Source organism: Hippopotamus amphibius, chromosome 10 (assembly GCF_030028045.1).
Source record: "Hippopotamus amphibius kiboko isolate mHipAmp2 chromosome 10, mHipAmp2.hap2, whole genome shotgun sequence".
NCBI classification, from domain to species: Eukaryota; Metazoa; Chordata; class Mammalia; order Artiodactyla; family Hippopotamidae; genus Hippopotamus; species Hippopotamus amphibius.
Window position 1 is genome coordinate 102,288,028 of NC_080195.1, and position 16,621 is coordinate 102,304,648.

Genomic DNA, 16,621 nt, shown 5'->3' on the forward strand with positions numbered 1-16,621 from the left:
AGGAACCAAAGAAGGTTGTGATTTAATGATGGTGAGGATATAACAATCATAAATAGATATGCAATCAATGTTGAGCACCTAAATATCCCTGATGAATACAAGTGTAAAAATTCTTGGCAAAATACTAGCAAACCAAATTCAACAGCACATTAAAAGATTCATACACCATGATCAGGCAGGCTGTATCTTTGGGCTGCAAAGATGTTTTACTATATATCGATAAATGTGCTACAGCACATTAAGAGAATGAAAGATAAAATTATATTATTATCCCAATAGATGCAAAATAAGCATTTGACAAAATACAGCATCCTTTCATGATAAAAACTCAAGCAATTGGCTATAAAAAGAATACAGCTCAAACATAATATAGACCATGTGACAAACCCACAGCCAAAATCATACTCAATGGTGAAAAGCTATTTCTCTAAGGTCAGAAACACAACAAGGATCCCACTTTTATGACTCCTTTTCAACATAGCACTGGAAGTCTTACCCAGAAAAATTAGGCAAGAAAAAGAAATAAAAGACATCCATGTCAGAAAGGAAGAAGTGAAATTATCTTTGTTTGCAGATGATATAATTTTGCATATAGAAAATCTTAAAGACTCCCCCCAAAACTGTTAAAACTCATTAACAAATTCAGTACAGTTGCAGGATAGAAAATCAATATAGAGAGAAATCTGTTTCATTTCTATTTTCTGACTATGAAGTATATGAAAAAGAGGTAAAGAAAATAATTCCATTCACAATAGCACCAAAAACAATAAAATACTTAGGAATTAATTTAACCAAGGATGTGAAAGATCTGCACTCTGAAAACTATAAGACTTTGATAAAAGAAATGAGAGAAAATACAAATAAATGAAAAGATATCTCATGTTCATGGATCAGAAGAATTAATATTATTAAAGTGTCCATACTACCCAGAGCGATGGCAGAGCAATAGACACAATGCAGTTTCTATCAAAATCCCAATGGCATTTTTCATGGAAATAGAAAAAAATAATTCTAAAATTTGTATGGAACCATGAAAGAATCCAATAACCAAACCAATCCTGAGTAAAAAACAAAGCTGGAGCCATCACATTTCCTGATTCCAAGCAATACTATAAAGCTCTAGTAATCAAAATGGTATTGTACTAGCATAAAATAAGATGCATAGTCTAATAGAACAGAATCTAGAGCCTAGAAATAAACCCTGAATATAGGACCAACTAATATTTGACAAAAGAGCCAAAAAATACTTAAGGGGAAAGGATATTTGCTTTAGTAAATGGTAGTGGAAAAACTAAATAACCACATGCAGAAGAATGAAATTTGTCCTCTATCTTATATCACTCACACAAATGAACTCAAAATGAATTAACTTAAATGTAAAACCTGAAATCAATAAACTAGAAGCAAACAGAGGGAAAACATCTTCATATTTTCTCAGCAATTATTTTTTTGGATATTACATGAAAAGCAAAAGGAAAAATCAAGTGGGATTACATCAAATTAAAAATCTGCACAGCAAAGGAAATGATCAATGAAATGAAAAGGCAACCTATGGAATGAGAGAAATTGGGGTTAATATTAAAACTATATAAAGAACACATACACTATAGCAAAAAACCCCAAATAATCTGATCTTAAAATGGGCAGAGGTACAGAATAGATTTTTTCAAAGAAGACATACAAATGGCCAACAAGTACATGGAAAGGTGCTCAACACTCCTAACCATCAGGGAGATGCAAATCAAAACCACGAGATACCATCTTTTACCTGTTGGAATGGCTATTATCAATAACACAAGTGATTAGTGTAGGTGAGGATGTGGAGCAAAGGGAAACTTATGTACTTTTGAGGGAATGTAAATTGGTATAGCCACTATGGAAAATGGTATGGAGTTAAAATTAAAAATAGAACTATCATATGATAGCAATTCCACTTCCAGGTATTTTTCCAAAGGAAATAAGTCAGGATCTCAAAGAGATAGCTGCACTCCCATGTTCATCACAGCATTATTCTCAATAGCCAATATAAGAAAAAAACCCTAAGTGTCTGTCTACAGATGAGTAGATAAAGAAGATATGGTATATATACAATGGAATATTATTCAACCGTAAGAAAAGGAAATCCTGCCATTTGCAACAATATGGATGGACCTTGAGAGCATTATGCTAAGTGAACTAAGTCAGACAGAGAAAGATAAGTACTGCATGATATCACTTATACGTGGCATCTAAAAAGACCAAACTCATAGAAACAGAGAATGGAATGGGGATTGCTGGGGCCTGGGGGGGCAGAAATGAGGAGAAGTTCGTCAAAGGGTACAAACTTTTGGTTATAAGATGAATACATTTTGAGAATTAATGTACAGCAAGGTGATTATAGTTAACAATACTCTATTATATATTTGAAAGTTGCTGAGAGAATATATCTTAAATGTTCTTACCACAAAAAAAGAAATGGTAATTATGTGAGTGATGGAGGTGTTAGCTAATGCTACCATGGTAATCATTACCCAATATTTTAGTGTATCAAATCAACAGGTTGTACACCTTAAACTTATACAATGTTATATGTCATCACAGCTCAGTAAAGCTGAGGATAAAAAAAGAAAGAGCAGAAAGCTTGCTCTCTCTCTCTCTCCTCTGACTTTCTGAGGAACCAGTGAGAAAGTAGACATCTACAAACCACGAACAGAGCCCTCATTAGAACCCAACAATGTGAGACCCTGATCTTGACTTCCAGCCCCTGGAACTGTAAGAAATAAATATCTGTTGTTACATGTTACATTTACCACTATTTGCCTACGCATGAAACTCTAAATTTATTAATTTACTCATTCAGTCACACATTAATCTATTTCCTTTTACCCAATATGCAATCTCATTCCTCTTCTCACTCTTCCTCTACAACCTCACAGTATAACATGTTTAATGCATAAGATACCAGGTTCATAGACAGCCATCTTCTTGCTGTGTTCTCATATGTTGGAAGGGGTGAAGAAGCTCACTGAGATCTCTTTTATATGGTCACTTATCCTATTCAGGAGGAGTTTGCCCTCCTGACCTAATTACCTCCCCAAAGTCCCATCTTTAAATACTAACGCATCGGGGATTAGGTTTCAACACATGAATTCTGGGGAGACACAAGCATTTAGTCTATTGCATACTCAATGGTGTGCATAAATCACATTTTATCTGCTAAATTAGTTAAGGTAACACTACTCATGTAACCAGTAAACTCTTCGAATTTCAGGGGCTTAATATCAGATTAGTTAATGAAGTTGAAACTGAATTAACGGTCCAAAGTGGGTGCTCTTAGTTATGTGGTTTTTCTCCAAGGGATGATTCAAGGACTCAGACTCCTTCCATCTTTTTCTAAGCTCTTTTTTGGAATATAATTGCTTTACACTGTTGGGCCAGTTTCTGCTGTACAACAAAGTGAATCAGCTGTATTTATACATATATCCCCATATCCCCTCCCTCCCAGCCCTCTGTCATCACCCATCATTGAGCTAATCTCCCTATGTTGTGCAGCAACTTCCCACTAGCTATTTTACATATGGTAGTGTATATATGTCAGTGTTACTCTTTCACTTCATCCCAGCTTCCCCTTTGCACCCCCCACCCCATGTCCTCAAGTCCATTCTCTACATCTGCATCTTTATTCTTGTCCTGTTACTGGATTCATCAGTACCATTTTTTTTACATTCCATATATATGAGTTAGCATACGGTATTTGTTTTTCTCTTTCTGACTCACTTCACTCTGTATGACAGTCTTTAGGTCCATCCACCTCACTACAAATAACTCAATTTCATTCCTTTTTATGGCTAAGTAATATTCCATTGTATATATGTGCTACATCTTCTTTATCCATTCATCTGTTGATGGGCATTTAGATTGCTTCCATGTCCTGGCTATTGTAAATAGCACTGCAATGAATATCGTGGTACAATTTCTTTTTGAATTATGGTTTTCTCTGGTTATATGCCCAGTAGTGGGATTACTGGGTCATATAGTAATTCCATTTTTAGTTTTTTAAGGAACATCCATACTGTTCTCCATAGTGGCTGTACCAATTTACATTCCCACCAACAGTACAAGAGGGTTCCCTTTTCTCCACACCCTCTCCAGCATTTATTGTTTCTAGATACTCCTTCCATCTTGTAGCTACACAGTCTTCAACACTTGGATCCCATCCTGCTCTAGGGATTTTCTTCATTCAAACCATGTGGTTGGAGGAAAACCCTGGAAGGGTTCCACTGGGGAGTTTCTTATGTCCAGGTCTGCATGTGGTCTATTAAATTCTGGCCAAACATTCCTTTTTCTGGAATTCAGCCATGGGTTTTCACCTAATCTCAAGGGGATGCTAAGGAATGCCTTTTCTTCCTGGAAGAGGAAGAAAAAGGCTTGGTGATAAGCCAGCAGTTTCCTATACATGTACCTCCTTTCTCAAGGATCGATACCCAATTGCCTCTAAAAATAATGCTGCGTTAACATCCCCTTTCTTATACTCTGTGGACCTGTGTGAAAGTATTTTTAATTCATAAACCCAGAGATGGAATGGCTTGGTCATTGGGCATGTACAAACTCCTTTCGACCAAGAAGTGTCATTTTGCACTCTGGACTGTCAATACCAGTCTGCTCTCACCAGCAGTGCTTAAGGATGCCTCTATCCCCACATCCCCACCAATATTTCTTGCTTCAGCTTTCCTTTTTGGTAGACTAATATGTATACAGAAATATATCATTGTAATTTTAATTTTAATTTTTCCAGTGGCTAATGATTTTGAACATTTCTTCATATTCCTGTTAACCCTTGGGTTTCCAACTCTGTAAATTGTCTAGCTGTATTGTTTGCTCATTGTTTTTTTTTTTTTTTTTTACCCTTGTGGTTCTTGTTTCTTTTTTGGCTTGAAAAATATTTTTGATTTAAATGTGTCTATTCTCTCTCTCTCTCTCTCTCTCTCTCTCTCTCTTTTTGGCCACACTGCATGGCATGCAGGATCTTAATTCCCTTGGCCAGGGATAGAACACATGCCTTCTACAGTGGGATCATGAAGTCTTTTTTTTCCCTTTTTCCAGATCTTTATTGGTGTATAATTGCTTTATGATGTTGTGCTAGTTTCTACTGTACAACAGAATGAATCAGCTGCATTTATATGTGGGTGAGTCAAAAATTATCCACACTCTGGTTGTAGAATTTATTTTAATTAACTTTCAGAAAAGACAAACACATCATTTTTTGACATAATCTCCTTGTTTTCAATACAGTTTCTCCATCTGTCAACAAGCTTTCATATTCCCTCATTAAAAAATGTTCTAGGCTGAGTTGCAAGCCACGAAAGCACTGCCATCTTCACTTCATCAGAAGTGAAACTTTGTCCTCATAGGGCTGCTTTCAGGGGACCAAACAGGTGAGAGTCCAATGGAGCAAAGTCAGGAATCTAGGGAGGATGCTTTAACATCACAAAACAAAGCTTTTGCAGAGTGTCAGCAGTGTGGGCAGAAGTGTACAGACGTGCACACTCTCAGACCACAAAAAATGCATCACTACACGCTGCTCTTCTTTTGTGCAAATCACAAGTGGGGCATCCATTTTGCTCGCACCACTGCTACAAATGAACTGATGTAACACGTTCATACCTGCACAGCAGTGACTGGGGAGACAGTAGTCTTAAATGGAAAGCACTGATAAATCACTGTGGCTAAGAGAAGTTTTAATATTACTGGAGTGCAGATAATTTATGACTCACCCTCATACATATATCTCCATATCCCCTCCTTCTTGAGCCTCTCTCCTACCCTACCTATCCCATCCCTCTAGGTCATCACTACTGGACCACCAGAGAAGTTTCTATTCTCTTTTTAAAACATGTTTATTGAGCCTTTCTTGCCTTCAAGCTTAAACCTTTCACATTTAGAGTTCACCCTTCAAGTGCTGGTGTGTTCACTTTTATCTTCTCCACATAATGAATAATTTTTTACTACATCATCTATTGAACAACCTCTCCTTTATCCTTACCCATCAATTTATGGCTCCAGCCTTATCATATAGTAACCTCTCACATAAATGTGCATCATTCTATGAGTTCTATTCTGTTCTATTAGTCATTTGCCTGCTTTATTTTTGTTTTGCCAGTACCATCCTGGTTTTTCTAACTGTAACTGAGGTATGTCAACATTAGGTACATTGTTTCTTCTTTCCTCTTCTTTTTAAAGGTTGACTTAGCTACCTGTGGGCTTTGATTCCTCTATATAAATATCTACATATGTCTATTCAGTTCTTCAAAGAGATCTAATTTTGGTTGGGATGCTGTTATATGTGTAGATTAAATTGGAGACCAGTAACAGCTTTATAATATTGTCTTCCTACTCAAGAGCCTGGACTCTCTCTCCATAGAACTTACCTTCTATGTCCTTTATTAGCATTTAAAAATTTTACCTATTGTATTCTTGTGAATTTTTGGTTAGCTTAGTTTCAAGATAGTTTATGATTTTATTGTTATTATGAATAAATCTTATCTGTATTACTTGTTCTAAGTAATTATTGTTGGTATAGAACAATACTATTGATTTTTGTAGTTCGGACACAACTATGATAAACTCACTCTAATTACTTTAATAGTTTATCTGTTGAGATTGATGATTTTCCTAGGTAGCAGATTACAGTATTTACAAATAACATTTTATTTCTTTCCATAATGCTTATAAGCTCTTTATCTCTCTCTCTTTCTCTAATTTCTGCTATTTAATACTAGATTAAATAGTAATTCTATTAGTTAATATCCTTGTTTTGTTCTCATTCTTATGGGAAATACACCTAAAGTTTCTCATTAAGCATAATGTTTGATGTCTTTAGTTTCGGTATTTAATCTTTATTAAACGTAGAGTTTCCTTCTATTTTTCTCATATAAGAGGCTTTTAAAAATATAATAAAATAAAATATATTCATTGCTTTTATTTTGCATTACTTGAGATGATGATATATCTTTTTTTCACTAGTGTATTAATCTGGTAGGTTATATTGATTTATTTTATATTTGAAAACTCCTTGCATTCCTTAGATAAACCCAGCTTGTTCATGATATATTAGGAACTTCAAAGATAAAACAAGTGTTATTGCTGCTGGATGCAGGACTACTGAAAATTGGGCCTATAAAAGGAAGACCTCAGTTAATACCAATCTTTTGTTTTATCCTCCATCTCTCTGTTCAGAGTTATGGTTTTCTTTCCCGGCATTTTTATACATAGTTTTTGCCACTAAGAAAATTTTAAGGCACTAGAGTTCAGTTAAAATGGTTACCCACTTTTTTAAAAGTAAATTCTTGAATTTCAGAGATTTTTGGAAAATATAGAGAAGTAGAAAGAGAAACAATCATTTAAGCCACTGTCATCCAGAGATAACTTCTCCTAACATTTGAGCTCAGCTTGCTACAGCGTGAGATGCTTTTCCAGAAGAACTACATGTGGACAGAAGGACGACTAGATAGGGAAACACTGCCAGACTGCAATACTCACTGCATCAATGAGCACTGCAGGGAAGGGGCTGTTTGCTGAAATCCTGCAGAAGCTGTGGGTATTACCTCTGTGTTGTCTGTGTGATGTAAGCAGAGAACAATCCTTCTAGTTATGGTGCCAAGTGGCCAGAGAGGGTTTAGGCTCAACTTCAAGTCACATATCTCTCAAATACTTTAGTTGGGAATAAAAGAGACATGGAGCAGCTGGTGAGGCCTGGAGTGAGCTGGGGCTCTGGAATGGGCATTGAAGCTAGGCCCAGAATATTTTGAAATATCTGCTAACGAGGGAAACTATTACAAAGTCTTTTCCGTTGCTTGGCCGTGCACTTCCACCACCTCTGTTAAAACATGTTGGATAGATTTCATTTCCTTGCGTTCTTTCAAGAACTGGAAATAATTCTCTGGTCTGAAATATGGACTCCATCTTTTCTTAAGGATAATTTTGCATCTGATCTTAGTTTTAATTTGAATTCACAAAGCTTGTGCTGGTTATTTTCCATCATCCCTGCAGATCTATTATGTACACCTCTCTGCCCTGCTCTGTGTCCTGGAAGGAGGCTGACCTCTCAGGGTATACCACTCACTCAGGTTCCCTGGCCATGTGTCTTCTAGTGGGGTTTTTCCAATGGGAGGCCATGTTGCACAATATTCCATAATACTCCCCCCCCCCCCCCCCACCAGTGGTTTATGGTGTCAGCAGAGGCTGTGTTCTTTTACCTATAGCCACAGCTCCTGTTAGGTGATTTCTCTCCTATGGCTAAAGCTGGGTTCTAGTAACCTATTCATTCCCAATGCCCCTTTTGGCTGAAGGATGACAATGTCAACCCTTACTGGTTTTTGTCTTTCCTGCCCTCACCTCTATAGACAGTCCCTTCGATAACACCTCTTTTATTAATTCCTTGAGTGTGCCCTTTGTTTCATGGACCCTGACTGAGACATTTGTTGAAAGGCCTAGCCATTTCTCAAGGACTGGTATATTTTGGAGTCTGGGGCATACTATAAACTTACAACAAAATCCTCCTGTTCTTTGGATCCAGGTTACAGCCTATTTGGCTTTGATGTGCCCCAGAAATGAACGTTACAATTTAAAGATGACAATGAACATGAGGTGCTTGTGGAAAGAAGCACCACTTTACGATTCTGGAAGTGTGCAGGTCTTTGGCCACTGAATACTGCAGTTTAACTTAGAGCTGCACATGGAACCCATGGTTTCCCATGTGTTTCTCCATGATTTTGATTTGAAACCACATAGGGACTCCCTAGTTAGAGTTTCATTCTCTCCACCTTAACTTCAGACTTTAATAATAATATCAATAATAATAATAATAATACTCTGTGTCAGACATGATGTACCCACTCCTAACAGTTGCACTGTTGATATGAGAAAACTGAGGTCCAGGGAGAAGTGAAGTAATTCACTCAAGTTCACACATGTAGTAAGTGGCCCAGGAGAGACTCCCCACATGTTAATCTAACTCCGCTTCTGCACCTTGAATATGGATGTGTCCTTCCCCTTCTAGAATTCCTATATTGACTTTATTCCACGCTTTTTTTTCTCTCCCAGAAGCAATTTACAATATCAGGTGTCTGCATGAGTTAAAGTATATTTCAGGAGACCTTGGATTTCTCTTTGCAATGCCTAATAATCCTCTAGTTTTGAACGGTACTTATTACATATCGATCCATATAAATCTTAATATAGAAGAAAACTATTGTGCTGGGAAGTCTCTCTTTGCACCTCCACATCTATTTTTCAGTTTGTTCTCTAGTTTAGGAAGTGAACTTTGGAGTCAGAGTCACTGGCTCTCATGACTAGTGGATCAAATACGAGTTCTGGCTGGATTGAGCCAATATGAGGCCATCAGAAAATCAGAGCCCTGAAAAAGTGAAATTGTGATTCTATTGTCTCTACTCCATCTGGGCCTCAGGTTTACAATGAATGCATTTCTCCCCTGAAGGCCACAGCTCCTGTTGGATGACCTTTTAAGGGAGTCTGCAGATTCGCGTACCTTGTTCTTTAGACTTGGGGGTGGTCACAGCTCCCCACTGTTGCTACCCTTAGGTCTGCCCACGTACTCAGGAAATAGGCCCTCATGAAACTGCCTTCATTGCCCTAATGGACAGTGCCAAGGGGTTCCTGCCATGACCCTTAGGTGAGAAAAGTTTGTGATTTACCCAAAGCTAAACAATGAGTAAATGAAGGAATAAAACCAAGATTCAGGAATCATTTTGGGCCCTTGAAAGGAAACTGGAAGGATCTAGCCAGTTCTTAAAGGAAGCATTCTATTGGGAGGAATGAAGACAAAAGTCCCACCTAAGGACCAACAGTCCTCTGTCATGCACAAACCAGCTTCTGAAGCATCTCCTATCCAGTTCCTCTAAAGGTGCTCAGAGAACCACCAATAAAAGCTGAGCAGGTGATCTTGGACCTCTTTTGAAGATAGTCACCCATAAAACTGAGTGCAAATCTGACCTATAGAAAAACAGAGTTTTAATATTCTGATCATAAATTGATTCCATCTTTCCCTGTGTTATCACTAAAACTCTCTGATGTCCTAATTACACTGTCAGTAAAAATAAATCTTTTTACTTTGACTTAACATTACCATCTTTTCATGATTCATAGCTAAATAAATAATTTTAAACTACAAAAGCAGTGTGATTCGGAATGAAAATTTTAGGGCACAGCTCAAGAAAGTCCAACCCATTGTCTCGGGGCCGCATTCTAGACCCTGGAACAAATGTGAGGTAGCAAATGCCGCTGTGGATTCTACTGATGCGGTGATTAAAGATAATAAAGTATCCTCTGAAAGATCTGAAGTGAAGAATAATGTCTTAAAGCTGATAATTTGAGAAAAAATACTCATGATGAGCTCTTTTTCTGATTCAGCTGTTCATTCAGAATAAATCACAAAACTACTCTGGTATGTCCCCGTACTAGAGTCATAGGATCAAAGGCCATCTCCTTTGTAATCCTCTACTTCATCTATTCAAATGGGCATGGGGTGATCTGAGGAAGTCACCTGCAGAAGTATTTGGTGGGGGAGTGAAATGCCTGTCTCTCCTGCTTGAAGTCTCCCCATCCTCTGAGAGTCTAAAAAGTCTCTCAGGCTTTATCCTTTGTAGACCTCTGCTTTCATAGGTTGAAGAGTAGGAAAGGTTAGTGGGAGAATGACCGGAGTGACTGTTAATAAGACCTGAAAGGTGTACCTGGATGCATGTTTTGTGGCATTGGTTAGAAGTTTTCAGAGCTCATTGCTAATTCAGGGGTAAAAAGAACAATCACATTTGATAAAATTTAAATGACTTTTATTGCCACATGGAGCAATAAAACTGGCTAGGTGTTTGGTCCATCGTATAGCCCATCTTTCTAATTTAATGAAGCACAATATCAATCATCTCAGACAAATTAGAACCCCTATAATCCTTTGATAGTTAACGTTAGCATTTTTATCACTCCTGTGAGGATTGTCCAACTCAGTTACAACCTATCTCCTTTAGGTTATAGCATAAGGTTCTCTTTCCTCCTTCCTCTGTGGAGGAACAGAACTTCCCATCCCCAGTCTAGCATTCTTATAAATGTGAAGGTAGTTGCTGTTTAGCTGAACCCAGGAACCCTTCCTCCTCCCCTCCCTTCCTGCCTTCCTTTTAATTTATTAGTCCTAAATTTTTCAATTAATACATTTTGTGGGTGTATAGTCACCTTTGCTAATGTGTTACATTTTTTTAGGGTCTTGGTTACACTTGTGTCTTTTAAATTACAAATGGCAGAGGAAAAAAGATGGCGGCGAAGTAGAGAGACGTGGAGTGCATCCCTCTCCACAGATGCATTGGGAATGCACGGAAGGACACAGTCATTCCCACAGAGAACCAGCTGAACACCAGCAGACGGCCTCGGACACCGGAAAGGGCTGCGGAGAACCTGACATAGCCGACTGAATATTCGTCTAATCCAATACTTGGACATTAGTCTGAGGCTTGGACAGTCTTCTATAAACACCTCTATCACCAGGACAAGCAACCCCAAAAGCTTGGACAACCATGAGGAAACAAAGAAACACCATGCAGGCAAAGGAGCAGGAAAAAAACCCACAAGACCAAATAAATGAGGAGGAAATAGGAAAAATGCCTGAAAAAGAATTTAGAGTAATGATAGTAAAAATGATACAAAATCTCGATAACAAATTAGAGAAAGTACAAGAAACAGTTCATAAGAACTCAGAAAAACAAACAGCAATGGATAACAAAATAACTGAAATTAAAAATACTCTAGATGCTCTAACCAGCAGAATGACTGAGGCAGAAGAACGAATAAGTGAGTTGGAAGATAGAATGGAAGAAATAAACGCCACAGAGCAGGAAAAAGATAAAAAAATAAAAAGACTAGAAGACAGCCTCAGAGACCTCAGTGATAACCTTAAACGTACCAACATTCGAATTATAGGCATCCCAGAAGAAGAAGAAAACAAGAAAGGGTCTGTGAAAATATTTGAAGAGGTTCTAGTGGAAAACTTCCCCAACATGGGAAAGGAAATAATGAACCAAGTCCAAGAAGCACAGAGAGTCCCATACAGAATAAATCCAAGGAGAAATACACCAAGACACATATTAATCAAACTAACGACAATTCAACACAAAGAAAAAATATTAAAAGCAGCAAGAGAAAAGCAACAAACAACATATAAGGGAAAACCCATCAGGATAACAGCTGACCTTTCTACAGAAACTCTGCAGGCCAGAAGGGAATGGCAGGATATACTGAAAGTCCTGAAAGAGAGAAACCTACAGCCAAGAATACTTTACCCAGCAAGAATCTCATTCAGATTTGAGGGAGAAATCAAAAGCTTTCCAGACAAGCAAAAGTTAAGAGAATTCAGCACCACCAAACCAGCCTTACAACAAATGCTAAAGGAACTTCTCTAAGTAGGAAACACAAGAAAAGGAAAACACCTGCAAATACAAACCCAAAACAATTAAGAAAATGGTAATTGGAACACACATGTCAATAATCACTTTAAATGTCAATGGATTAAATGCTCCAACCAAAAGACACAGACTGGCTGAATGGATACAAAAACAAGACCCTTCTATATGCTGCCTACAAGAAACCCACTTCAGACCAAGGGATACATATAGACTGAAAGTGAAGGGATGGAAAAAGATATTCCATGCAAATGGAAGTCAAAAGAAAGCTGGAGTAGCAATACTCATATCAGACAAATTAGACTTGAAAGTAAAGACTATTAAAAGAGACAAGGAAGGGCACTACATAATGATCAAGGGATCCATCCAAGAAGAACATATCACAATGGTAAATATCTATGCCCCCAATATAGGAGCACCTCAATACACAAGGCAAATGCTAACAGCTATAAAAGGGGACATCGACAGTAACACAATTATAGTGGGAGACTTGAACACCCCACTTACATCAATGGACAGATCATCCAAACAGAAAATAAATAAAGACACACAAGCTTTAAATGACACATTAGACCATCTCAACTTAATTGATATTTATAGGACATTCCATCCAAAAACGACAGACTACACTTTCTTCTCAAGTGCACACGGAACATTTTCCAGGATAGATCACATCTTGGGTCACAAATCAAACCTCAGCAAATTCAAGAAAATTGAAATCATATCAAGCATCTTCTCAGACCACAACGCCATGAGACTAGATATCAATTACAGGAAAAAAACTGCAAAAAATACAAACACATGGAGGCTAAACAATTCACTATTAAACAACCAAGGAATCACTACAGAAATCAAAGAGGAAATCAAAAAGTATCTAGAAACAAATGACAACGAAAACACAACAACCCAAAACCTATGGGACGCAGCAAAAGCAGTTCTAAGAGGGAAGTTTATAGCAATACAGTCCTACCTTAAGAAACAAGAAAATGATCGAATAAACAACCTAACCTTACACCTCAAACAACTAGAGAAAGAAGAACAAAGAAACCCCAAAGTGAGCAGAAGGAAAGAAATCGTAAAGATCAGAGCAGAAATAAATGAAAAAGAAAGGAAAGAAACCATAAGAAAAATAAATAAAACTAAAAGCTGGTTCTTTGAGAAGATTAACAAAATTGATAAACCATTAGCCAGACTCATCAAGAAAAAAAGGGAGAAGACGCAAATCAACAGAATTAGAAATGAAAAAGGAGAAGTCACAACGGACACCTCAGAAATACAAAACATCATGAGAGACTACTACAAGCAACTCTATGCCAATCAATTGGATAACCTGGAAGAAATGGATACATTCTTAGAAAAATACAATCTTCCAAGACTGAACCAGGAAGAAATAGAAACCATGAACAGACCAATCACAAGTACAGAAATTGAGGCAGTGATTAAAAATCTCCCAACACACAAAAGCCCAGGACCAGATGGATTCACAGGCGAATTCTATCAAACATTTCGAGAAGAGTTAACACCTATCCTTCTCAAACTCTTCCAAAATATTGCAGAAGGCGGAGCACTCCCAAACTCATTCTATGAGGCTACCATCACCCTGATACCAAAACCAGGCAAAGATGTCACAAAAAAAGAAAACTACAGACCAATATCACTGATGAATATAGATGCAAAAATCCTCAACAAAATACTAGCGAACAGACTGCAACAGCACATTAAAAAAATCATACACCACGATCAAGTGGGGTTTATCCCTGGGATGCAAGGATTCTTCAATATACGCAAATCAATCAACGTGATACATCATATCAACAAATTGAAGGATAAAAACCATATGATCATTTCAATAGATGCAGAAAAAGCTTTTGACAAAGTTCAACATCCATTTATGATAAAAGCTCTCCAGAAAATGGGCATAGAAGGAAATTACCTCAACATCATAAAAGCCATATATGACAAACCAAAAGCCAACATTGTTCTCAATGGAGAAAAACTGGAAGAATTTCCTCTAAGAACAGGAACAAGACAAGGGTGTCCACTCTCACCACTGTTATTCAACATAGTTTTGGAAGTGTTAGCCACAGCAATCAGAGAAGAAAAAGAAATTAAAGGAATCCAAATTGGAAAAGAAGAAGTAAAATTATCACTCTTTGCAGATGACATGATACTATATATAGAAAACCCTAAAGACTCTACCAGAAAACTGCTAGCACTCATTGATGAGTTTAGTAAAGTAGCAGGATACAAAATTAATGCACAGAAATCTCTTGCATTCCTATACACTAACAACGGAAGAGCAGAAAGAGAAATTAAGGAAACTCTCCCATTCACCATTGCAACCAAAAGAATAAAATACCTAGGAATAAACCTGCCTAAGGAGGCAAAAGATCTGTATGCAGAAAACTTTAAGACATTGATGAAAGAAATCAAAGATGACATAAACAGATGGAGGGATATACCATGTTCCTGGATTGGAAGAATCAACATCGTGAAAATGACTGTACTACCCAAAGCAATTTACAGATTTAATGCAATCCCGATCAGATTACCAATGGCATTTTTCACAGAACTAGAGCAAGAAATCTTACGATTTGTATGGAAACGCAAAAGACCCCGAATAGCCAAAGCAATCTTGAGAAGGAAAAATGGAGTTGGTGGAATCAGGCTTCCTGACTTCAAACTATACTACAAGGCCATAGTGATCAAGACAGTATGGTACTGGCACAAAAATAGAAAGGAAGATCAATGGAACAGAATAGAGAACTCACAAGTAAGCCCAAACACATATGGGCACCTTATCTTTGACAAAGGAGGCACGAGTATACAATGGAAAAAAGACAGCCTCTTCAATAAGTGGTGCTGGGAAAATTGGACAGCAACATGTAAAAGAATGAAATTAGAACACTTCCTAACACCATACACAAAAATAAACTCCAAATGGATTAAAGACCTACATATAAGGCCAGACACTATCAAACTCCTAGAGGAAAACATAGGCAGAACACTCTTTGACATCCATCAAAGCAACATCCTTTTTGACCCACCTCCTAGAATCATGGAAATAAAATCAAGACTAAACGGATGGGACCTCATGAAACTTAAAAGCTTTTGCACAGCAAAAGAAACCATAAACAAGACTAAAAGGCAACCCTCAGAATGGGAAAAAATAATTGCCTATGAAACAACGGACAAAGGATTAACCTCCAAAATATACAAGCAGCTCATGCAGCTTCATACCAAAAAAGCAAATAACCCAATCCACAAATGGGCAGAAGACCTAAATAGACATTTCTCCAAAGAAGACATACAGATGGCCAACAAACACATGAAAAGATGCTCAACATCACTCATCATCAGAGAAATGCAAGTCAAAGCCACAATGAGGTATCACCTCACACCAATCAGAATGGCCATCATCACAAAGTCTGGAAACAACAAATGTTGGAGAGGGTGTGGAGAAAAGGGAACTCTCCGGCACTGTTGGTGGGACTGTAAGTTGGTACAGCCACTATGGAAAACAATTTGGAGGTTCCTTAAAAAACTACAAATAGAACTACCATATGATCCAGTCATCCCACTCCTGGGCATATACCCAAAGAAAACCATAATCCCAAAAGAAACTTGTACCATAATGTTTATTGCAGCACTCTTTACAATAGCCAGGACATGGAAGCAACCTAAATGCCCATCAACAAATGAATGGATACAGAAGAAGTGGCATATATATACAATGGAATATTACTCAGCTATAAAAAGGGATGAGATGGAGCTATATGTAATGAGGTGGATAGAACTACAATCTGTCATACAGAGTGAAGTAAGTCAGAAAGAGAAAGACAAATATTGTATGCTAACTCACATATACGGAATCTAAAAATGGTACTGATGAACTCAGTGACAAGAACAGGGAAGCAGATAGAGGGAATGGACTGGAGAACTCGAGGTATGGGAGGGGGCGGGGGGTGAAGGGGAAACTGAGAAGAAGCGGGAGAGTAGTACAGACATATATATACTACCACCTGTAAAATAGTCAGTGGGAAGTTGTTGTATAACAAAGGGAGTCCAACTCGAGGATGGAAGATGCCTTAGAGGACTGGGGCAGGGAGGGTGGGGGGGAATCGAGGGTGGGGCGTCAAGGAAGGGAGGGAATATGGGGATATGTGTATAAAAACAGTTGA